The following is a 23398-nucleotide window of genomic DNA, read 5'->3' on the forward strand; positions in this document are numbered from 1 at the left end:
GCCTGCGCGTCCGGAGCCTGTGCTCTGCAACGGGAGAGGCCACAACAGTGAGAGGCCCGCGTACCACAAAAAAAAAAAAAAAAAAAAGAGCATTCAGAGAACAAAAAAAGACCTCTTAGGAATTAAAAACATGACAGCATAAATAAAAACTTCAATTGAAGGAATCTAAGTTAAAATTAAGAAATTGGAGTGAAAAGACAAAGAAATACGTAACAGGAGAGGAAGAATAAGAAAAGCAGATAAATAATCCAGGAATTCCAGGAGATCTAGAAAGTAAAACAAAACACCCACAGAAGAAGAAACATCAACAAAATAATTCAAGAAAATTCCCCAAAACTGGAGGGTAGATTTTCTAGATTTAAAAGGCTCACTGAGTGTCCAGTGCAGTGCATTAAAAAAAAAAACAAACAACTGGCACTGAGGAATATCATTGTGAAATTTCTCAATATATTCAACCAACTTTCAGAGAAGAAAATACAGTTTTATATATGTATAAAGGACTGGGAATTGGAATGGTGGTTGGTATTAGAATACTTTTCAACAGCCATACTGTGAATAAGGAAACAATGGAGCAATATCGTCAAAATTCTGAAGAAAAAAAATTTGCTTGAAAATAATTTCCAACATAGAACTCTCTATGCAATCATGCTATCAGTCAAGTGAGGTATTGATAGAATACAGACATTTTAGACAGGCAAGTTCTTACATAACTTTAAACCTCTATATGCTTTTTCTTAGGGAGCTACTGATGTGGTCCATGAAAATGAAGGAATAAAACAAGGAAGAAAAAAAAAAAGACGTGAGGTCTAGGAAATAGCTCTGACACAGGAGAGAAGTAAAGGGACTCTGGATGGTAATGCAGAAGACCTCAGATAACCAGGCAGAGAGGGCAACCAGTCCAGATGAGCAGGTCAGCAGTTTCTGAGAAACTTCTTCAGACGCATAAAACTGACATAATTGACATAACACCTGATATGAAACTGATAGAATCATGAAACACCTTCAGAGAATATCTAGACAACTGGCAAATATTTCAGTACTGAATAAATGTTAAGTACATAAAACACACACACACACACACACACCAAGCAGACAAAAATAAATAAACAAAAAGAAAATTATTAACTCCAGGGATAAGTTGTGCTGATAAGAAAAAAATAGTTTAGTATATGCCCCATTTCTGAATAGCACATATAGTCATAATAATGTAAATTTTGAATACTTTTCTAATCAAAACTGAGATATAACTATACTGTGAGGATGGCAATTGCACATGGTATGGACCAGGAGAATAAAGAGCTAAGTCCTTATGTTCAGCGGTGAAAGTTAATGTGAGGTGCCTCAAACTGAAAAAGCAGGAGGTGGCAATACTTACTTGCCGTTAGGCATATGGAGGCAGAGTTGAAAGTGGTCTTTCTGGGGAGGGAAATAAGGAGCAGGGGTCTGGGACCTGTTCTTTCTCGTATGAAACCTCGTAGAACTAGCAGGTTTTAAAAATTGTACCCTGCTATATATAACTTTGATGAAAATTAAAAAAAATAATTTAAAATGTAATAGTATATAGAGAGCTAACATGTGACTGCTTTTTCAAAATAACATCTATGCGATTTTGGTAAATATTTTGGGTGTTTACTTTCCTTTTTAATAAATTGAGAGGCTTGGACTACATAACTACTATGGTCCCTTGACCTCCATACATGTATGTTTTTTGTATCTCTTTGTACGTGTCTGGACTTGTGAACACAAACATACAGAGATCTGATAATCAATAGTGGAACTCCCTTGATTATTTGATCATTAAAAATTAATATGTATTATACACATATCTGCAAAGATACAATCCGATACTACCAAATGAAGGAGAACAAGGCGGCTCAACCATCTACCAATTTGTAGAAAAACACCTGAGGCTGCATTTCTGTCTTCCTCTGTCCATGTGAGAGGAGACACAGGAAGAGACTAAAGTTCCCTGCTGGTTAGACTCTGGCCTGTGACGCACGCACTGTGACGAGGACCTCAAAGTTAATATTTATCCATCTCAGGGAGTTAAACTTGGCTTGAGAACTTGGGGGGTGGGGAGAAAAAGGAAAGTGCTACATACTCTGGTGGAGATTTGTGCTCAAGTCAATGTTAATCTTGGTAGCATAGCCAAGTCACTCGCATCCTCTCTAGCATGTGCCAAGGAAGAACATGGCGAGTCCTTCAACAAAACCAACACTAAAATGGGGAGGGCCGGGTATGGAACTTTGAATTAAAGAGAAATACGAGGATTGTGAAGGTGATTTCTTCCTAGCTTGGTGACTGGTAAATCACTTAATCTCTCTATGCCCTGAATTCTTCATCCATAAATATATATTCCATGTAGCTGTTAGAAGTATACGTGTTAACACCCGTAGAACACTGAAAACAGCGCCTTGATATATCTTCTCTAAAAAGAGATGCAAAGAACGTAACTGATTTATAGGGGTCTTGGATTCATGGCTGGCGTGCACTTGCATGGGCTCTCTCTCTCTTTAACCTGGTCTTTATGTAACCTGGTCTTCAGGATAATGGAAGCTCTAAGGGGATAGACTTTCCCATGACAGATTTGGTCAAGTCAATCTCAAAAAGTCAAGGAACGTACTGCTCACTAACCATAGTAAGCTTGTTAGGCAAAATCTCAGGTTACATTCATTTGCACTAACATTTAGTATCTGACGCTGAAGCTTTCCTTTGGTTGCCAGATGTATTTGGCACTCTGGAGGGGATGGACAAACTCTTGTACTAGTGCCAAGTCAAGGAGTCCAAGGACTGGTTTAAGGACACGCCCTCATCCTTTTTTGTTATCCCAGGTTCTCAACAATATCTGGCATACAGAGAAGGAGCACATTTGTTGAATTTAAAATGAAAAAAAAAAATACATTGTTATGCTTCTCATAGTCAAAAGTTATATAACCATATCTTATAGTCACCCACAATTCTCTCATCTAAGAATGCAATCTCATTTTTCGCATTCATTTTTCTGTTTATACTAAAACTTTTATAGGTTAAACCACTACATTAAATGGAATGTTAGTGTATCATATTATGGTATGTGTAATTTACATTTAAAGAAATTAATAAAGAAGACTGTCATCCTACAGAAGTAGTACTGTTTAGCTGTGAGCTATTTTTACCTAAAAAAACCCCAAAGAATATGAATTCCTTATCAGATTTATGGTTTGCAAATATTTTCTCCCATTTCATAGGTTGCCTTTCTCTCTGTCATTTCTTTTGCTATGCAGCTTTTATTATTTTTAAAAATTTTAAAATATTAATTAATTTTGTTTTTGGCTGTGTTGGGTCTTAGTTGCGGCATGCAGGATCTTCGTTGCAGCATGCGGGACCTTTCGTTGTGGCGTGTGGGTTTCTCTCTAGTTGTGGCGTGCGGGCTCAGTAGCTGTGGCTTAGTTGACCTGCAGCATGTGGGATCTTAGTTCCCTGACCAGGGATCGAATCTGTGTCCCCTGCATTGGAAGGCGGATTCTTAACCACTGGACCACCAGGGAAGTCCCAAGAATGAATACTTTTTTTTTTTTAAACATCTTTATCGGAGTATAATTGCTTTACAATGGTGTGTTAGTTTCTGCTTTACAACACTGCAGCATGTGGGATCTTAGTTCCCTGACCAGGGATCGAATCTGTGTCCCCTGCATTGGAAGGCGGATTCTTAACCACTGGACCACCAGGGAAGTCCCCCATGCAGGTTTTTAGCTTGAGGTAGTCCCATTTGTCTATTTTTGCTTTTGTTTCTTGCGCTTTTGGTGTAAGATCCCAGAAATTATCGTCAAGATCAATGTCATGAAGGTTTTCTGTTATGTTTTCTTTTTGGAGTTTTATAGTTTCAGGTCTTAGGTTTACATCTTTAGTCATTTATGAGTTGATTTTTGTGTATGGTTTAAAATAAGGGTCCAATTTCGTTCTTTTGCATGTGGATGTACAGTTTTCCCAACTGTCTTTTCCTCATTGTGTACTCTTGGCACCCTTGTTAAAGATCAGTTGAACTTGTGCTGTAGACTATAGGTCTGTATGCCCTAACGAATGGGATTAGTGTCTTTATAAAAGAGACCACAGAAAGCTCTCTTGCCCCTTATGTCACATGAGGTTATGGCAAGAAGACAGCTCTCTGTGAACCAGGAAGTGAGATCTCACCAAATACTCAATCCCAACACCTTGATCTTGCATTTCCCAGCCTCCAGAACTGTGAGAAATAAATTACTGTTGTTTATAAGCCACCCATTCTATGGTATTCTGTTATAGCAGCCTGGATGGACTAAGACACCATATATTTATAAGCTTATTTCTGGACTTTTTATTCTGTTCCATTAGTCTATATGTCTTTTTAAATGCCAGTACCATACTGTTTTAGTTACTGTAGCTTTGTAATACATTTTGAAATCAGAAAGTGTGATACCTCAAGCTTTTTCTGTCTCAAGTTTGCTTTGGTTATTCTGGGTCTTCTGTGGTTCTGAATGAATTTTAGGATTGTTTTTTTATTTTTCTGTAAAACAAATGCCATTGAGATTTTGACAGACATTGCACTGAATCTGTAGATCATATTGGGTAGTACGGACACTTTAACAATATTAAGTCTTCCAATCCATGAACATGAGCTGTCTTTCTGTTTATTTCTGTCTTCTTTATTTCTTTCAACAATGTTTTGTAGTTTTCAGTGTACAGGTCTTTCACCTTCTTGGTTAAACTTATTCCTATAAAGTATTTTATTTTTTTGCTGCTACTTTAACTCAGATTGTTTTCTTAATTTCCTTTTTGGATAGTTTGTTGTTAGCACATAGAAATGTAACTGATTTTTTAAAGTTGATTCTATATCCTGTGACTTCACTGAATTCCATATTAGTTATAATTTGTGTGTGTGTGTGTGTAATCTTTAGGCTTTTTTACATGTAAGATCCTGTGGATTTTTATAATCATTCCATAAATGGTGGTAGGACAACAGGTTATTAGGGAAAAGTTAGATCCTGAATTAAATGAGAACAAAAATATTTGGAGGGAAATACAAGTGAATATTTATCTAATTTAAGAATAAGGAAGGGCTTTTCAGTTACTAAAGGTCTGGAAGAAACACAAGTAAAAGATTAATAGATTACATAAAAAGTAAATATTTTTCACCTTAAGAGGTGAAAAACTGCAAAGATCAAATGGAACAACATTAATGACACAGATGATAAAGGGTTACTATCTTTAACTTTAAAAGGGTTCATAATTCAACAGGATATTTATTAAAGACATCAATAAAAAAAAAAGGACATGGCCAACCAATTAAGAAATGAATAAATACTAAAGCCAATGAACATGAAAAATTAATCAACTACAGAAATTAATAAATGCAAATAACTGTATAACACTTTTGTCAAGTAAGTTGAACTTTTTGTTTAATGATAACAGCCAGTGTTAAAAAGTCTTTAAAATATCAGTAATTTTTGCTCCAAAAATTCTAGTCCTTGGAGCCTAAACAAAGAATGTAATCAGAGAATCAGAGAGGTATGAGTAAAGATCTTTTTATTTATTTATTTATTTATTTTTGGCTGTGTTGGGTCTTCATTGCTGTGCATGGGCTCTCTCTAGTTGCGGTGAGCCACTTCTCGTTGCGGTGTGTGGGCTTCTCACTGCGGTGGCTTCTGCTGTTGCGGAGCACGGGCGCTAGGCATGTGGGCTTCAGTAGTTGTGGCTCACAGGCCTAGCTGCTCCACAGCATGTGGGATCTTTCTGGACTAGGGCTTGAACCCATGTCCCCTGCATTGGCAGGCAGACTCTCAACCACTGCACCACCAGGGAAGTCCAATGAGTAAAGATCTTTAAAAAAGGGTGCTCCACTTAGAATTATCCTTAAACAAATTATGATATATTCATAAATTGGAAAAAGAAAGTAACACTAAGTTTTAAAAAAAGTAGGGTATGAGACTAAGTGAAAAAAAAAGCAGGGTATGTATATGAAATGTAATGTAAGTTTTATTATCAACAAATCACCACATATATAGTCAAAGGGAATATACTTAAATGAAAAAGGTCATCTTGGGGTAGGCAGTAGGTTTGGCTTATGATTTGTCTAAATTGGATCAGATTGTTTTTTAAACCATGAAATATATTTATTGGCAGTATTTCCATAATAGATTTTATTTTAGACTACAATGATAAGCTACATAAAGAGAGCAGGTATCATATGATGCTGGATGGGAATATTCTTCTAAAGCACATTTTGGAAAGAATTAATAAGCATGATGTTAAAAATTATGTCTATCCTGCAGATTCAGGGACTACTGTGGAATACTGGGAGAGTTGTGTTAAATTCTTCCTCCACATTTGCCTTTTTCAATTTCTTTTTTATCTATTCTTTTTACTTGTATTTGAAGAAGCTGAGTTATTTGGCATACAAAATCATAATTTTATTTTTTGTTGGAAACTATACCCTAGATCAAAAGTTGAAAGATCATATTTATTATTTTATGTTTCTTTCTCTTTGAATTTTTTTTTGATATTAGTATGCAGCCCCTGATTTCTCTCTGTTGCATTTGTTTGCCTTCTCTTGGCCTCTCCTTTTATTGTTTATTTTGTTTGTCACATTATTCTGGGTGAAGAGCAATTGACTTTACTTCTTTTCTGACCCAACCTAAGAGTCTGTGCCTTTTAATAGAGAAGCTTAAACTACTTACATTTACGCTATGCACTGACTCTCTCCTCTCGTCTTATTTTGCCATTTTCTTAATGTCTCCTGGTTGTTTCCTTTATTTTCAGACTTCCGCTTTTACTTCTTGCTTTGTTTTAAAATTTCTCCAGCGTGTTGCAAGGTGTATGTTGTGTTTTAAAAATTCTCCTCATGAGAGAAAATATTCTCTTTTTATCCTCCTTTTTAAAAGGCATTATTTACCTGAAGTGGTACCCAGATGAAGTTTTAATACAAGCGTTCTAATTCAACACTGATTGTGTCACTTTCGAGGATAAAGGCAGCACTTATACTAATTATGCAAGAACAACAGGTTTCAACTAGAAGTGTTTTGGGCAAATAGGATGGATGGTCATCCTATCTCTGGGTGATAGGAATAAGGAGGTGCAAGTTTGGGGGTGGGAAGAAGATTTTGCTTTGGTGTATTCTGTACCTAAGGTGGTTGATGAACGTTCAAAGGGAGGTATTCTGTTGGCAGTAGTATATATTGGCCAGAAACTCAGAAGAAAGCTTTGGGCTCAATATAAAGATTTCAGAGTCATTACCAATATAGCTAATAAATAGGGCCATGAGACTGAATAAGAAAATAGAGGCAATAAGTACGTAGTGTTAAAGAAAAGACTGAATCCTGATGAACACTGCTTAATGTAAAAAAAGAAGAAAAAAAAAAACTACAAAGGAGATTAATAAATTGCGGCATGTGGGATCTTTCCGGACCAGGGCCCGAACCCGTGCCCTCTGCATTGGCAGGCAGACTCTACAAGTGGGTAGGAAGAAAAAATAAAGAGGGTTGACTCCATTCCTTGCTATGTCTTCTCATGAGACTTTCAAGATCAGGTAATTTCTGGCCAAGAAACAAAAGCAGAATTGTCCCATTCTGCAATGGTTCCAGATGACAACTGGTAGTAAAACCAGATACGATTCCAAAAGGAGACACTGGAGAAAGACCAAGCTGGGTCTATACGGAATTGCACATGACATGGCACCATTTATGCTGTATCAAAGTCATTAGCATCTTTCTAAATCAAGCTGAAAAAAAATTACCATTATCTGGACAGTTGGACAAGTCTTACTGGGAAAACGATATTTCTATGCTCCTGTACTAGTAGGTTGGTTCAGTAATAAATATATGAAAACTTTTATTTGAAAAACAAACAAATACATAAATAGAAGTGAGTGTGGTAATAAAGCAGGTAAAGAGTTTCACGGAGCAAGGATTGACCAGTAGCGTTAAATGACACTCAAGGGTCCAGGAAGCAAAGGTCTGTAAATGCCTCTCAGGTTTAGCACCAAGAAGTTACCAAGAAAGGTAACTGGTGACCTTGGCAAAGGCAGTTTTGGTACAGTGGTGAATCTGGAAGCTAGATTGCTATGGGTTAACCAGTAGTAGGAGGTGAGGAAGTGGAAACATTAGGCATAAAAACCCTTAGAAGGAGATGGGCTGTGAATGGAAGGTGAGAGAGAGTGAGAAAGAAAAAAGTAGCATTAATGGAAAGTTTGCTTAAGTTGGGAGTTTTCAAGTTATTTGGATATGATAGTAGAAGACAGTTGGAAGAAAGGGAGGAATTGAAGACAGAGGTAAGAGACAGGATCATGGTTTGATCAAGGTTTGTTAGGCAGGAGGGAACAAGGAAGGATTAATCAGCCTCAGATAGGAGACGGTGGGGAATAAGGCGGACCTGTGCTCACTGTCTTCATTTTTTTTTTTTTTTTTTGTGGTACGTGGGCCTCCGTCTGCTGTGGCCTCTCCCGTTGCAGAGCACAGGCTCCGGACGCGCAGGCCCAGCGGCCACGGCCCACGGGCCCAGCCGCTCCGCGGCACGCGGGACCCCCCCAGACCGGGGCGCGAACCCGGTTCCCCTGCATCGGCAGGCGGACGCGCAACCACCGCGCCACCAGGGAAGCCCCCACTGTCTTCATTTTATGTGTCTTCATGTTCCGCAGAAGCTAGAGATAAGAAAAGCATTCCCATACCGACTTAGATTCAAACAATCCTATGCAAGATGAGAAAGGCAGAAGAAAGGGAGGGAGAGGCTGTACTTTGGTTACTCCTGCTCTTTCTACTGGCAAGCCCCACAGGGACATGCTGGGTTTTTAGCACGTTAACAGTGTTCCAGCATCCTGGTGCTTTGTGGATGTCAAGAGGCAGAATCGGGGGCATTTGTTTTTGTCTGTGCAGATCCATGAGGCATGGTGTGACTCTAGGGCCATCACTTGTAGCAGCAGTTCACCAGCTAATCCCAGCTAAGGCGGCGTTCCACCGATCATTTCCAACTCCCCCTCTTTTTGGTTGTGTAAGAGGAGGCAGCTCCCTGGAAGGGTTAGTTCTGTGGTGGTTTTTTGTTATCGTCTTTGTTTTTAGTGTTATTGAGCCTGCTACTCAAGCCTTTCCAGGGATGCTGTAAGCATTCAATTCCCTGTATTAAATTTCCTTTTGCTTGACATAGCTAACGTAACTTCTGTTTCCTGCAAGTGAACTCTGATTGAGAGGGACATCTACTCTTGTATCAGGAGGGAAGGAAGGATGGATATACATGTAGATAAATTTGTGTGTGTGTTAGTGTGTGTGATGGCAATCTCCTCAGATGCAGGAGTTTTTAAAGCTGCGGTGTGCAGAGCCTCAAGGAGCTCCTAAATGGGGTTCACGGCATCTGTGAACTTAAATGAGTAAAAGTCACATCTCCTTCTTACCTAACCTCTAATTTAAATTTAGTATTTTCTTCAATTCTGAATGTAGGCATCAAACCACAGCATCATTGGCAGTTCCTGTGACTTCGCCTCTAATAGAAAGCAGATATCTTCATATTATATTAGAGCTGTTGTAGATCTCAAAACATTGTTTATGCTCATAACTATGGTATTTATTAGACTCCTGTTAGATCTTGTTCTGTAATACATTTATAAAGAAACACACACTGACGTTTTTCCAAAGATGACATAACAGGCACATGAAAAGATGCTCAAGATCACTAATTATTAGAGAAATACAAGTGAAAACAACTATGAGATATCACCTCACACCTGTCAGAATGGCTATCGTTAAAAAATCTACAAATAACAAATGTTGGAGAAGATGTGGAGAAAAGGGAACCCTCGTACACTGTTGGTGGGAATGTAACTTGGTACAGCCACTATGGAGAACAGTATAGAGGTTCCTCAAAAAACTAAAAACAGAACTACCATATGCTCCAGCAATTCCACTCCTGGGTATGTATCAAAAAAACCCCAAAAAACAAAAAGCAAAAAGAAAACACTAATTCGAAAAGATACATGGCACCCCAATGTTCATAGCAGCATTATTTACAACAGTCAAGACATGGAGGCAACCCAAGTGTCCATCAACAGATGAACAGAAAAAGAAGATGTACACACACACACACACAATGGAATATTACTCAGCCATAAAAAGAATGAAATTCTGTCATTTGTCGCAATCTGGATGGACCTAGCATATATTACACCTAGTAGAATAAGTCAGAGTTAGCAAATCCTATATGATACCACTTATATGTGGAATCTAAAAAATAACATAAATGACTATATATGCAAAACAGAAACAGACTCACAGATATAGAAAATAAAATAGTAGTTACCAAAGGGGAGGGGGAAGGGGGAGGGGCAAAATAGGGGTATGGGATTAAGAGATACAAATTACCGTGTATAAAATAGATAAGCAACAAGGATATATTGTATAGCACAGGGAATTATAGCCATTATCTTGTAATAACTTTTAATGGAGTATAATCTGTAAAAATACTAAGTTATTATGCTGTACACCTGAAACAAATATTGTAAATCAACTCCACTTCAATTTAAAAAATGGAATATAAAAAAGCACATTACATCACAATTTTTAAAAACTGATAACTCTATTTCCTTTGTAGTCCTATGTATTTTATTTTATGCATTTAAAAATATCATCCTGAAAAGGGGTCCATAGGCTTCAACAGACTGGTAAAGCAGTCCATAGCATAAAACATGTTAAGAAGCCTGTTCTAATGTCTTCTATTTTGCCTGTAAAGTGGGGTTTCTAAACTTTGGCACTAGCGATATTTTAGGATGGATAATTCTTTATTTCAGGGGACTGTTTTTGCACTGTAGGATGTTTGGGAGCCTTGACTATGCTAGTAGCATCCTTCCTGACCACATGACAATCAAAGAAATTGTTACCTGCGGGGCAAAAGTGAACCTGGTTGAGAATCACTAAAGTAGTGCTAAGCGTGAGGAAGGTGACTAGGTCTGAGATCTGACTGGAGGAGAGAGGGCTCAAAATGGATGCAACAGAGGACGGGAGAGAGAAATGACTAAAGAAAACAAGCAATTGAGTGATGTTGAGGGACCAGCTGAAATCATCTACAGTCATCCCTCAGTATCCCTGGGGGATACAGGATCCCCATGGATACTACTGATAAAATCCAAGGACATTCAAGTCCCTTATATAAAATGGCAGAGTATTTGTATATAACCTACACATACCCTCCCATATACTTTAAATTATCTCTAGATTATTTATAATAACTAATACAACATAAATGCTATGTAAATAATTGTAAATACAAGGTAAATGCTATGTAAATAGTTGCTGGTGTGTGGCAAATTCAAGTTTTGCTTTTTGGAACTTTCTGGAACTTATTTTTTTCAAATATTTTTGAACTGCAGCTGGTTGAATCCACAGATGCAGAACCTGCAAATATAGAGGGCTGAATGTATAGAGTAGCCCACGGATAAGAGGTTTTTCAAGTTTTTTTAGTTTATTTATTTTTGGCCGCACTGGGTCTTCGTTGCTGCGCATGGGCTTTCTCTAGTTGCAGCGAGTGGGGGCTACTCTTCATTGCGGTGTGCGGGCTTCTCATTGCAGTGGCTTCTCTTGTTGTGGGGCACAGGCTCTAGGCACGTGGGCTTCAGTAGTTGTGGTGCACGGGCTTTGTTGCTCTGCAGCATGTGGGATATTCCTGGACCAGGGCTCGAACCCGTGTCCCCTGCATTGGCAGGCAGATTCTTAACCACTGCGCCACCAGGGAAGCCAAGCCCCTCAAGTTTTCTTCTACTCACCGTACATGATGAATATTCACATGATGGACAGTCTACTATCAACAGCATTTGTGATATAGGTGCTGACTTACAAATGACGTGGGCTGGAGTTACCTACAATGTCTGAAGTACTGTTTCTTCCCCTGATCCAAATGCTAACATGTCTTAACATGCTGGTTGAAAAAAACACTTTATTCAAGCAGAAGGAAAACGAGAACATTTGGAACTTAAAATAACTGCTATTGCCCCTTGTTCTTCTATTGTCCAGAATAGCAGCAACAGGAAGCAGAGTGGGTATATTCTGGACTTGAATGGATTCGGAGGTTGCTGCTCCCAGAAAATCTGAGCACAGGTGGCATGGCTGTGAAGGATATGAAGCAACCCTATGATCCAGCAATTTGCCTCCTGGGGTATTTACCCAGGAGCAATGACAATACATATCCACATAAAAACTTGTCCAAGAGTGTTGACAGCAGCTTTAGAGTAGTCCCAAACTGGAAATAACACAAATGTCCATCAACAGTATAATGCCCTGCGGTGTGGTCGTACAATGAAATACTACCGAGCAAGAAAAAAGAATGAACTGCTGACATATGCAACAACACATACGGAACTCAAGAACATGCTGAGGAAAAGCAGCCTTACACAAAAGAGAACATACATTCTTACAGACTGTATGAGTAATCATTTATATAAGTTTTAAATAGGCTAAGTTAAGCCGTGGTGATAAAAAAAAATCAGAATAGTGACTGACTCCATTGGAGTGGAAACAAGAATTGACTGGGAAGGGGCATGGAAATTTTCCTGGGTGATGATGTTCTCTATATTTCTTGATGAGGAGTTGCGTTATACAGTTGTATGCCGTTGCCAAAACTCACCAAATTGTACACTTGGATTTATGCATTTCACTGAATGTAAATTACACCAGAGGAAGGGGAGAAGGAAGGGCAGGGGAAAAGGAGAAGGAGAAGAAGAGGAAGAGAACGGCAAATAAAAACTGAACTCACAGTCAGCCAAACACATGCTGAAACGTTTGAAATGAAATGACGTCTGTAACATCCTCTGAGATGTAGTCAAAAAAAAAAAAAAAAAAAAAAAAAAGAGGGATTGGTGGATAGCCAGGTGGTTAGATATGTGATAGAGAAAAGACACCTAACATTAATTGTAGATTCTAGATGGTGAGATGTGCAATTCTTTAAGCTTTTCCATACCTTGAAAATTTTCATACTAAAGAACATGAGTGTATGGCAATTGTATCTCTTTCTGCCTTTTTGAAGTATTTCATTAACCTTTGGGCCAAAAAAGCTACTTGAGAACCATCAAAGCATTTCATATGGTTCTTGCTCTATTTTAATAAATGGAACCTAAAATGTCACACTTATTCTCCATTCCGTGAATAACAACAATCACTCACACTATGTGCCACCACCACCTCTGGATCGCTGGAGCTGTCCAGGCACCACCGGGCTAATTACCTTACACACGTCGGCCTCCCATAGAGAACTCAATGGTTTTCTTTACTGTCTAACAAAAAGTTCTAGAACACATCTTCAGAACTTCCAGACAGCCAGGAACTAGAACAGATGTCCAAGAGGAAGACTATGTCTGTGATGGTGGGTATTTTTAGCAGAATGTATTATTCAAATGTGTTATGAAGGTGTGGGACTGTGTGTGTGCGTGTGTGTGTGTGTGCGTGTGTGTGTGTGTGCACACGTGCGTGCGTGTGTACTGAGCCGGAAGTGAGAGAAGGAAAATATATTTTAGAAAGAAAGTACACATTGTAAGTCATAAAAAGGAATAGTAACTTTATTCCAAATTCTGTAGAGAGAGAGAAAACTTTTTCCTTTTCTCTTTTTTCTTAAGCTCGTATCCAATGCCATATGATACTGTCACCTGGCAAAGGGGTGTGACAAAGGCTGCCCAGATCTGGCACCTCCAGCTCTTTTCTAGCTTCCCTTTCTCAATAAACCTTTGACAAAGGCCAGTTGTTTGAAAGGCTGGGTTTTTCCTTGTTTGGTCAAAGCGTTTCTTGCTCAGCAGAATGATTAAATGTCTCTGAGTGTCAATAAATAAGTGGTTTCAGTGAAGCTTTTTGGAATCTATTTCCCTGAAGGCTGCTTGGTGGCGTGCCTGGGATTGCTTTGGTTTTGTGTGAAACTAGTAGGTAAACAATGTAATTACCAGGCTGCCTAGTCCCTGCAGCTCCTGACACCTGCAGGGCCACGCACTGAAGAAGAGGGCAGGGATAAAGTATCTTCACCTAAAACCAGGAGTCAGGCTTTGAACTTCAACTCAAACTGACAAAATGCCAAGGCGCTAAAGCGGCAGAAGTTGGATTTGAACTAAAGGCATCTCAGGAGCCCTGGTGCAGCTGTGCCGGCACTAGGAAGGTAGTGAATTAGGTAAATATCTACTAGGAGAAAAAAAGACAATAAGCCAGACTTAAACAAAGACATCAGTTTCTGATTAACTTTACTCTGGATGGAGGCCGTAATTCAAACCTGATTCATGAAACAGTGTCTAACAGTTCTGGCTGTGTACAGGGGGAATGTATCAGAACTGGATTAGCTACAGTAACCCCACACCGAACAAGTTCAGGGCAATCTGTTTGGTTCATTTTATTTGCGTGGACACCTCTCTGCTGTCATTAGGGAGAGAAGGGTGGTTTTCTGTAAAGCCAGATCAAACCATCTCTTCCTGAGAAGCAGCTGACTGACGTGCAAACCAAGCATCTTCTGCCTGTCCCATTGGAATAATACAGTAGACGTGTTTCATACAATGACACACTTAGTTGTACCCAGGTTCCAAAAAGTAGTAGACAGACTTTGAAACTTAATAGGATTCAGGAGGAAAAAAAAAAATCCTGGCTCCTTCCTTAACATAAATTGTATATAATCAGCAAATCAGTAGGCAGTTTTCATTGGTTTGTGACTCATTTGGGACTTAATTCCGATAAAGATGATGTGGTGACATTTAAAGGCTTGGCCGAAATTAGAAACAGGAAAACTGAAGGTGACTCTGGTCACCTTTTATATAGAATATAAAATAGTGTGCAAAATAATAAGACATTCACTCTTTAGGTGGGTTTTATGAATTGCTGACTCAATACATCCATACTGTTTTGGCCATCTGACTACTCTGCCAGTCTGATGGTGTGGGATGAGTGACAGCCTAACTTTCACATGCACAGAGTGGTTTTTGTTTTTTAAGATAGAATGATCTATCAACATAGTCTTCTCGGCCATTCTCCCAGGACAAGAAACAGAAGAAAGTTGAATGACTTGCTTTCTGAGCACAGAGTGAAGTAAGAATCTGAACTTTAGTCCCAATGCATCTCACACACTGCTCCCCGCACACTTCACATTTAAGAGACCTGGCTACATGGATGCCGGCCTACAGACTGGCTGGTACAGTGGAATGGAGCAGCCCCATGTTCACCTGGCTTAAGTGCTCTGCTGTTTCAAGGCGAAATGCTGGTCTCATGGGGTTAGAAGAAAAATCCAGAAGCATTCCTCTCCTCCACTAACATCTCCATCTTTGATAACTTGGGCATGGGGTTGATCAGAGGGAAACTGTTTGTTGCATTCTTCTTATCCTTTATTGGTACTTTTTAGGATTACTAATAAGAAATCTGAGTAAGTAACAAAAGTCTTGCCCCAGCACGTATTGGGACTTCTCTATGGAGAGTGCTGATGACGGATGACCCTTCATGACACAGGACCACCAGACCTTGGATGTGGTGTAGGCCGTGGATGCTCAGTGGTGGCACCAGCGCTAGCAGAAAAGTTTATGCTAAAAAAAAAAAAAAAAAAAAAATAGAAAAGTTTATGCTCCTGGGGTTGTTCCGGGCTAAAGTGTATCCCTAACCCATAGTGCCTCAGAATGGGACTGTATTTAGAGAGAGGACCTTTAAAGAGGGAATTAAGGTAAAATGAGGTCATTAGGGTGAGGCCTAACCCATCCGACTGGTGTCTTTATTAGAAGGGGAGATTAGGACACACAGACAACACAGACTGTGGAAGGACCATGTTGAAGAGGCAGCAAGGAGAGAGGCCTCAGGAGAAACCAAACCTGCTGACACCTTGACCTTGGACTTCCAGCCTCCAGAACTGTGAGAAGTTAAATGTCTGTTGCTTAAGCCACCCAGTCTGTAGTCAAAAAAAAAAAAAAAAAAAAAAAAAGAGGGATTGGTGGATAGCCAGGTGGTTAGATATGTGATAGAGAAAAGACACCTAACATTAATTGTAGATTCTAGATGGTGAGATGTGCAATTCTTTAAGCTTTTCCATACCTTGAAAATTTTCATACTAAAGAACATGAGTGTATGGCAATTGTATCTCTTTCTGCCTTTTTGAAGTATTTCATTAACCTTTGGGCCAAAAAAGCTACTTGAGAACCATCAAAGCATTTCATATGGTTCTTGCTCTATTTTAATAAATGGAACCTAAAATGTCACACTTATTCTCCATTCCGTGAATAACAACAATCACTCACACTATGTGCCACCACCACCTCTGGATCGCTGGAGCTGTCCAGGCACCACCGGGCTAATTACCTTACACACGTCGGCCTCCCATAGAGAACTCAATGGTTTTCTTTACTGTCTAACAAAAAGTTCTAGAACACATCTTCAGAACTTCCAGACAGCCAGGAACTAGAACAGATGTCCAAGAGGAAGACTATGTCTGTGATGGTGGGTATTTTTAGCAGAATGTATTATTCAAATGTGTTATGAAGGTGTGGGACTGTGTGTGTGCGTGTGTGTGTGTGTGCGTGTGTGTGTGTGTGCACACGTGCGTGCGTGTGTACTGAGCCGGAAGTGAGAGAAGGAAAATATATTTTAGAAAGAAAGTACACATTGTAAGTCATAAAAAGGAATAGTAACTTTATTCCAAATTCTGTAGAGAGAGAGAAAACTTTTTCCTTTTCTCTTTTTTCTTAAGCTCGTATCCAATGCCATATGATACTGTCACCTGGCAAAGGGGTGTGACAAAGGCTGCCCAGATCTGGCACCTCCAGCTCTTTTCTAGCTTCCCTTTCTCAATAAACCTTTGACAAAGGCCAGTTGTTTGAAAGGCTGGGTTTTTCCTTGTTTGGTCAAAGCGTTTCTTGCTCAGCAGAATGATTAAATGTCTCTGAGTGTCAATAAATAAGTGGTTTCAGTGAAGCTTTTTGGAATCTATTTCCCTGAAGGCTGCTTGGTGGCGTGCCTGGGATTGCTTTGGTTTTGTGTGAAACTAGTAGGTAAACAATGTAATTACCAGGCTGCCTAGTCCCTGCAGCTCCTGACACCTGCAGGGCCACGCACTGAAGAAGAGGGCAGGGATAAAGTATCTTCACCTAAAACCAGGAGTCAGGCTTTGAACTTCAACTCAAACTGACAAAATGCCAAGGCGCTAAAGCGGCAGAAGTTGGATTTGAACTAAAGGCATCTCAGGAGCCCTGGTGCAGCTGTGCCGGCACTAGGAAGGTAGTGAATTAGGTAAATATCTACTAGGAGAAAAAAAGACAATAAGCCAGACTTAAACAAAGACATCAGTTTCTGATTAACTTTACTCTGGATGGAGGCCGTAATTCAAACCTGATTCATGAAACAGTGTCTAACAGTTCTGGCTGTGTACAGGGGGAATGTATCAGAACTGGATTAGCTACAGTAACCCCACACCGAACAAGTTCAGGGCAATCTGTTTGGTTCATTTTATTTGCGTGGACACCTCTCTGCTGTCATTAGGGAGAGAAGGGTGGTTTTCTGTAAAGCCAGATCAAACCATCTCTTCCTGAGAAGCAGCTGACTGACGTGCAAACCAAGCATCTTCTGCCTGTCCCATTGGAATAATACAGTAGACGTGTTTCATACAATGACACACTTAGTTGTACCCAGGTTCCAAAAAGTAGTAGACAGACTTTGAAACTTAATAGGATTCAGGAGGAAAAAAAAAAATCCTGGCTCCTTCCTTAACATAAATTGTATATAATCAGCAAATCAGTAGGCAGTTTTCATTGGTTTGTGACTCATTTGGGACTTAATTCCGATAAAGATGATGTGGTGACATTTAAAGGCTTGGCCGAAATTAGAAACAGGAAAACTGAAGGTGACTCTGGTCACCTTTTATATAGAATATAAAATAGTGTGCAAAATAATAAGACATTCACTCTTTAGGTGGGTTTTATGAATTGCTGACTCAATACATCCATACTGTTTTGGCCATCTGACTACTCTGCCAGTCTGATGGTGTGGGATGAGTGACAGCCTAACTTTCACATGCACAGAGTGGTTTTTGTTTTTTAAGATAGAATGATCTATCAACATAGTCTTCTCGGCCATTCTCCCAGGACAAGAAACAGAAGAAAGTTGAATGACTTGCTTTCTGAGCACAGAGTGAAGTAAGAATCTGAACTTTAGTCCCAATGCATCTCACACACTGCTCCCCGCACACTTCACATTTAAGAGACCTGGCTACATGGATGCCGGCCTACAGACTGGCTGGTACAGTGGAATGGAGCAGCCCCATGTTCACCTGGCTTAAGTGCTCTGCTGTTTCAAGGCGAAATGCTGGTCTCATGGGGTTAGAAGAAAAATCCAGAAGCATTCCTCTCCTCCACTAACATCTCCATCTTTGATAACTTGGGCATGGGGTTGATCAGAGGGAAACTGTTTGTTGCATTCTTCTTATCCTTTATTGGTACTTTTTAGGATTACTAATAAGAAATCTGAGTAAGTAACAAAAGTCTTGCCCCAGCACGTATTGGGACTTCTCTATGGAGAGTGCTGATGACGGATGACCCTTCATGACACAGGACCACCAGACCTTGGATGTGGTGTAGGCCGTGGATGCTCAGTGGTGGCACCAGCGCTAGCAGAAAAGTTTATGCTAAAAAAAAAAAAAAAAAAAAAAATAGAAAAGTTTATGCTCCTGGGGTTGTTCCGGGCTAAAGTGTATCCCTAACCCATAGTGCCTCAGAATGGGACTGTATTTAGAGAGAGGACCTTTAAAGAGGGAATTAAGGTAAAATGAGGTCATTAGGGTGAGGCCTAACCCATCCGACTGGTGTCTTTATTAGAAGGGGAGATTAGGACACACAGACAACACAGACTGTGGAAGGACCATGTTGAAGAGGCAGCAAGGAGAGAGGCCTCAGGAGAAACCAAACCTGCTGACACCTTGACCTTGGACTTCCAGCCTCCAGAACTGTGAGAAGTTAAATGTCTGTTGCTTAAGCCACCCAGTCTGTGCTATTTTGTTATGGCAGCCCTAGTGGTCTAATACAGGGGTTTACAAAGAAAACGTGAAGAATATCTGGAATTGTTCAAAGTACAAGAGCCTATCTAGGCTAACTCAGAGTTGTCCAGAGTGTGTTCCTAGGAAGTTAGTAACTGTTACAGGGAAAAAGAAAGGGGGATTCTGGGCTCAAGTGAATTTGGGAAATGCTGGATTAGACAGTCAGCCAGGTTTCTTTGCTGCAGAACTTCTTGGAGCCTTTAATGTGCTGAGGTGCATATTATGAGTTTGATTCACATGATCTGTGTGCCATCCTTGACACCTCTCTTTGCCTCACTTTTCATTTCCAAACCATGGCCAATTCCTGATGACTTTATCTTTTAAATGTTTCTTGAACGAGTTCACTTCTATCTGAACTTTCATAAAACCTGGGTTGTACCAACACTGCCTGACAATTTCATTTTCTAAATATTTCTTGAATTAGTTCACTTTTCTCTACTGAACTGCCATTGAAACCTGGACCAGGTGACCTATGTCTCTTGCTTAGTCCACTGCAAGACCTTTCTGACAGGTCTGCTCACACCCACTGGGTGCTCTCCAGGCAGCTGTCCACAGCACAGCCACAGGAATCTTTCCCAAGAACAGGCTGGATTATGCCAGCTCCCTGACTGTAAAGACATTTCAGTAGCGTCCCGCTGTTCTTAAAATGAGAAGACAAAATTCCTACCCACTTCTACAAGCTTATATTGAACCATCATCCTCCCTGGGCTCCATCCATCCTCACAGGTTTTCTTTTAGTCCCACACTGTTCTGCCTCTACCCACTACAGGGCCTTTGCTCATGCCGTCTCTTCTTCCTAGTTAACACCCCCGATCGTCCTCAGGGAAGCTTTCTTTTACTTCCATTCTTGGGTCAAAACCCTGTACCACTGATTCCCATTGCACTTGTCACTACTGAAAATTTACCTGCATGTGATTATTTGGTTAATACCTGAATCTTCCTCTTCTACATTGAAAACTCTGAGTTTGTAGAACACCTTTTGTGAAATACCCAGTTAACTTATTGATGAAGGTCCAGGAAGGACACCTCTGAAACACACCGTGAAGAATTTTTATGAAGAAAGACAATGAGCAGGGTTCAAGGAGAAAGGTTTTGGGTCCTTAGAAACAGGCAGTTGTTTGTTGCAGCTTAGCTAAACAACCCATGTGAAAAGTTAAATATGGAAAAAAATATGATATTGGGTCTAAGTTCTGGAGGTATATGTGGGTGTTTAACTTAAAAAAAAAAACACCAACTTTTGATTTTGAATATTTTCAAACCTACAGAAGACTTGGAAGACTAGTACAACAAACCGCCACATAACTTTTAAGCAACCTGTTTAATGATGTGACTTTGCTCCAGAAAAGCCGCTCTTTTCTGCTTTATTGTAGTCAGTGTAATTCTGATAGTGCCTTCAGAAAGATATGACTACATAATTTGATCACAAATGCTCATATTTCAGGAAGGCTAGACATGCCTGCTGGCAAATGATTAATCAAGAAATAGGGCTCGATCTTAAATAAGGTACTGCAGAAGATAAAACGACATTTATGGGACATACTTTTAAAAAATTTACAGCCACTTGAGAAAACAAAACACTTTCAAATGAAAGAATAACCAGCAATAAAAATAACAGATAAGTGTCGACGGAGGGGGAGGCAGATAGCACTGAGAGCATGAAGAGGATGAGATTGTTTCTAGTTATGTTTCTTCACAGAAATGGATTCCCTATGAAAAGCAGCACATCTTGTCATTAATTTATTTCCTTGTACTAAAATACCAACTTGGAAAACTAACTTTATAAGGCAAATTGTAAATAAGTATGTCTTTCGTGAGCACACACACAGTGTGAAAGGTCTGATTCCTTATTTAAGCAATATTTACAGTTGTCTTAGTTCTTTATTAGAAGGACAATCCAAAGCTCAGGGAAGTTTCTGTTCCTTTAAGGGTCAACCAAGTTGGTGGACTTTAGCCAAATAATTAACCCTTTTTTTTTTTCTTTCCCCTGACAAAGAATAGGCTACTCTATTCACCTGACGTATTTAGTCAGTCTCTCGCTAAGACCTGCTGCCTTGGGGACGGGGAGACTCCCAGTGAACTGGCCCCTAGGCCTAGAGATCCAGGGAGTTCCCTCTTAACCCATTATTTCCAGAGATCGCATGTATGTCTAGAGACATCAGAACCAGGCAAATGGTGAATAAAATCACAACCTGGTACAAATGTGTTGGGGAGGGAAAGACCACTAACAGCAGGGCAAAGTGAGCGGGGGTGTGTTTTTAAATTAATACAAGCTGTTAACTGTATTTGGGCACCATCTAGCCTATACTAGACTAGAAACTTGCCTTTAGAAAGATGAGCTCTTCAGGTCCAAGTGATAATTTTTGAGAAGGTTCCGTCAAAATGGAGTTCACATATGGCCTTGGTGTGAGAACTTGGTTCCCTAAAACCTGAATTCTAGACCAGATTTTCCAACCTGGAAAGGAATCAGGATGGGGTACTGCTCTCAGAGTCACAGCATTACCTGTGTTCTTTAATTTATGCTTTGAACTCCTACTTATCTGAGTGTTCCCCCAATGTGTTTATGTTCATTTTACAATCAGAAAGAAACCAATGAAACTATTAAAGATCAGAGCTGAAGCTTCTCATTTGTACACATGGGAAAACTGCTGCTGTGGGTAAGGAAGAGTCTCAAGAAGCTTCCGGCAAGTCAAAGGCCATGGATATGGGGACACACCTCTGATGGGGTAATCAACAAATGTCTACAGACCTCTTGTCTAACAACTTTCAGCTTCAAAGGTTAAGTAATTAGAAGTTCCTTACTTTACTATTTTTTTTAACAGTTTTGAGATATAATTCACATACCTTACCATTCACCCATGTAAAGTGTACAATTCAATGGTTTTTAGTATATTCATGGAGTTGTACACAACTTTAGAACATTTTTATCACCCTCAAAAAAGAAATCCTGCACCTTTTAGGAAAGAACCCCTGATGGCCCAACCTACTCAGCACTAGGCAATCAGCAATATACTTTCTGTGTATTTGTCTATTCTGGGCCTTTCATATAAATGGAATCATGAAATATGTGGACTTTTGTGTCTGGCTTCGTTCACTTAGCATGATATTGTCAAGGTTTATCCACGCTGTAGTATATATCAGTACTTTGTTCCTTTCTATGGCCATGCAATAGCCAATACTGTATGGATGGATCACATTTTATTTGTCTACTCATCAGTCAGTGGACACTTTCTGGCTATCATGAATCATGCTGCTATGAACATTCATACACACATTTTTGTGTGGACATGTGTTTTCCATTTTCTTGGGTGTATACCTGGGAGCGTATTGCTGGGTAATATAGTAGTTCTGTGTTTAAGAAAACTTTTTAAGAAACTGCCAGACTGTTTTCCAAAGTGGATTCACCATTTTACATACCCACTGGTAGTGTATGAGGGTTCCAGTCTCTCTACATGCTTGCCAATACTTGATATTGCCCATCTTTTTGATTACAGCCATTCTCGTGGGTACCTATCATGAAGTGGTACACTTCATTGTTTTTCGTGTGTTTTCTTTTTTTTTTTTTTTTTTTTTTTTTATGGTACGCTGGTGTCTCACTGTTGTGGCCTCTCCCGTTGCGGAGCACAGGCTCCGGACGTGCAGGCTCAGCGGCCATGGCTCACGGGCCCAGCCGCTCCGCGGCATGTGGGATCTTCCCGGACCGGGGCACGAACCCGTGTCCCCTGCATCGGCAGGCGGACTCCCAACTACTGCGCCACCAGGGAAGCCCTAGTGTGTTTTCAAGAATTGTTTTCTGTCTGATTACAGAAGTCATGCAAGTTAACATAGAAAATTTCTTCACATGTATGCACTGGTTTGATTCCTAGCTTCTAGGCCAACAACAATCCCATCTATGTATCAGCGCAATTATTATCCCTAGTTTACAAAGAAATGGAGGCTCACAGAGCTTAAGAAGCTCTAGAATGGGATTTGAAACCAGGTGTGTCTAAAAGATTATGCTTTTCACCATGGCTTTATCCTGTTTCAGTGGCTACTATGTGCATATATAAACCCGTGGGGATCAAATGGCATATGGAAGTAACTAAACTTTATGAATTTAAAGCATCTAGTGATGATGAGTAAGATGCTGAAGGAACATGGCTTTTGCATTATAGCAACAGGTGACACATTATCTGTTGAGATATTAAGGAACAGAGAAGTGACTTCTGTGACCAGGGAGCAATTTAAAGGAAGACCTGAAACTAAGCAGTCCCATGTCACTTTGGGTAAATTATTGTCTTTATCACTCCCCCACCCCCGCCCCGGATAAAGGACAACACTAATCGTCCTAGGGCTATGGTGATAAATAGCACTGAAACATGTGCTAAATGTATTCACCTTTAGGTCTGTG

At 39.8% G+C, this 23398-nt stretch overlaps 1 protein-coding gene and 1 pseudogene across 1 annotated transcript in view; one reads left to right on the plus strand and one right to left on the minus strand.

Moving 5' to 3' along the window:
* The window catches only part of PGCKA1 (PDCD10 and GCKIII kinases associated 1), an 88471-nt gene that overhangs the window by 38620 nt on the left and 26453 nt on the right, over nt 1-23398 (minus strand). The window lies entirely within an intron of this gene.
* LOC112067361 (60S ribosomal protein L39-like) lies at nt 7509-7750 on the plus strand (annotated as a pseudogene).

Source organism: Physeter macrocephalus, chromosome 7, assembly GCF_002837175.3.
Source record: "Physeter macrocephalus isolate SW-GA chromosome 7, ASM283717v5, whole genome shotgun sequence".
Classification (NCBI taxonomy): Eukaryota; Metazoa; Chordata; class Mammalia; order Artiodactyla; family Physeteridae; genus Physeter; species Physeter macrocephalus.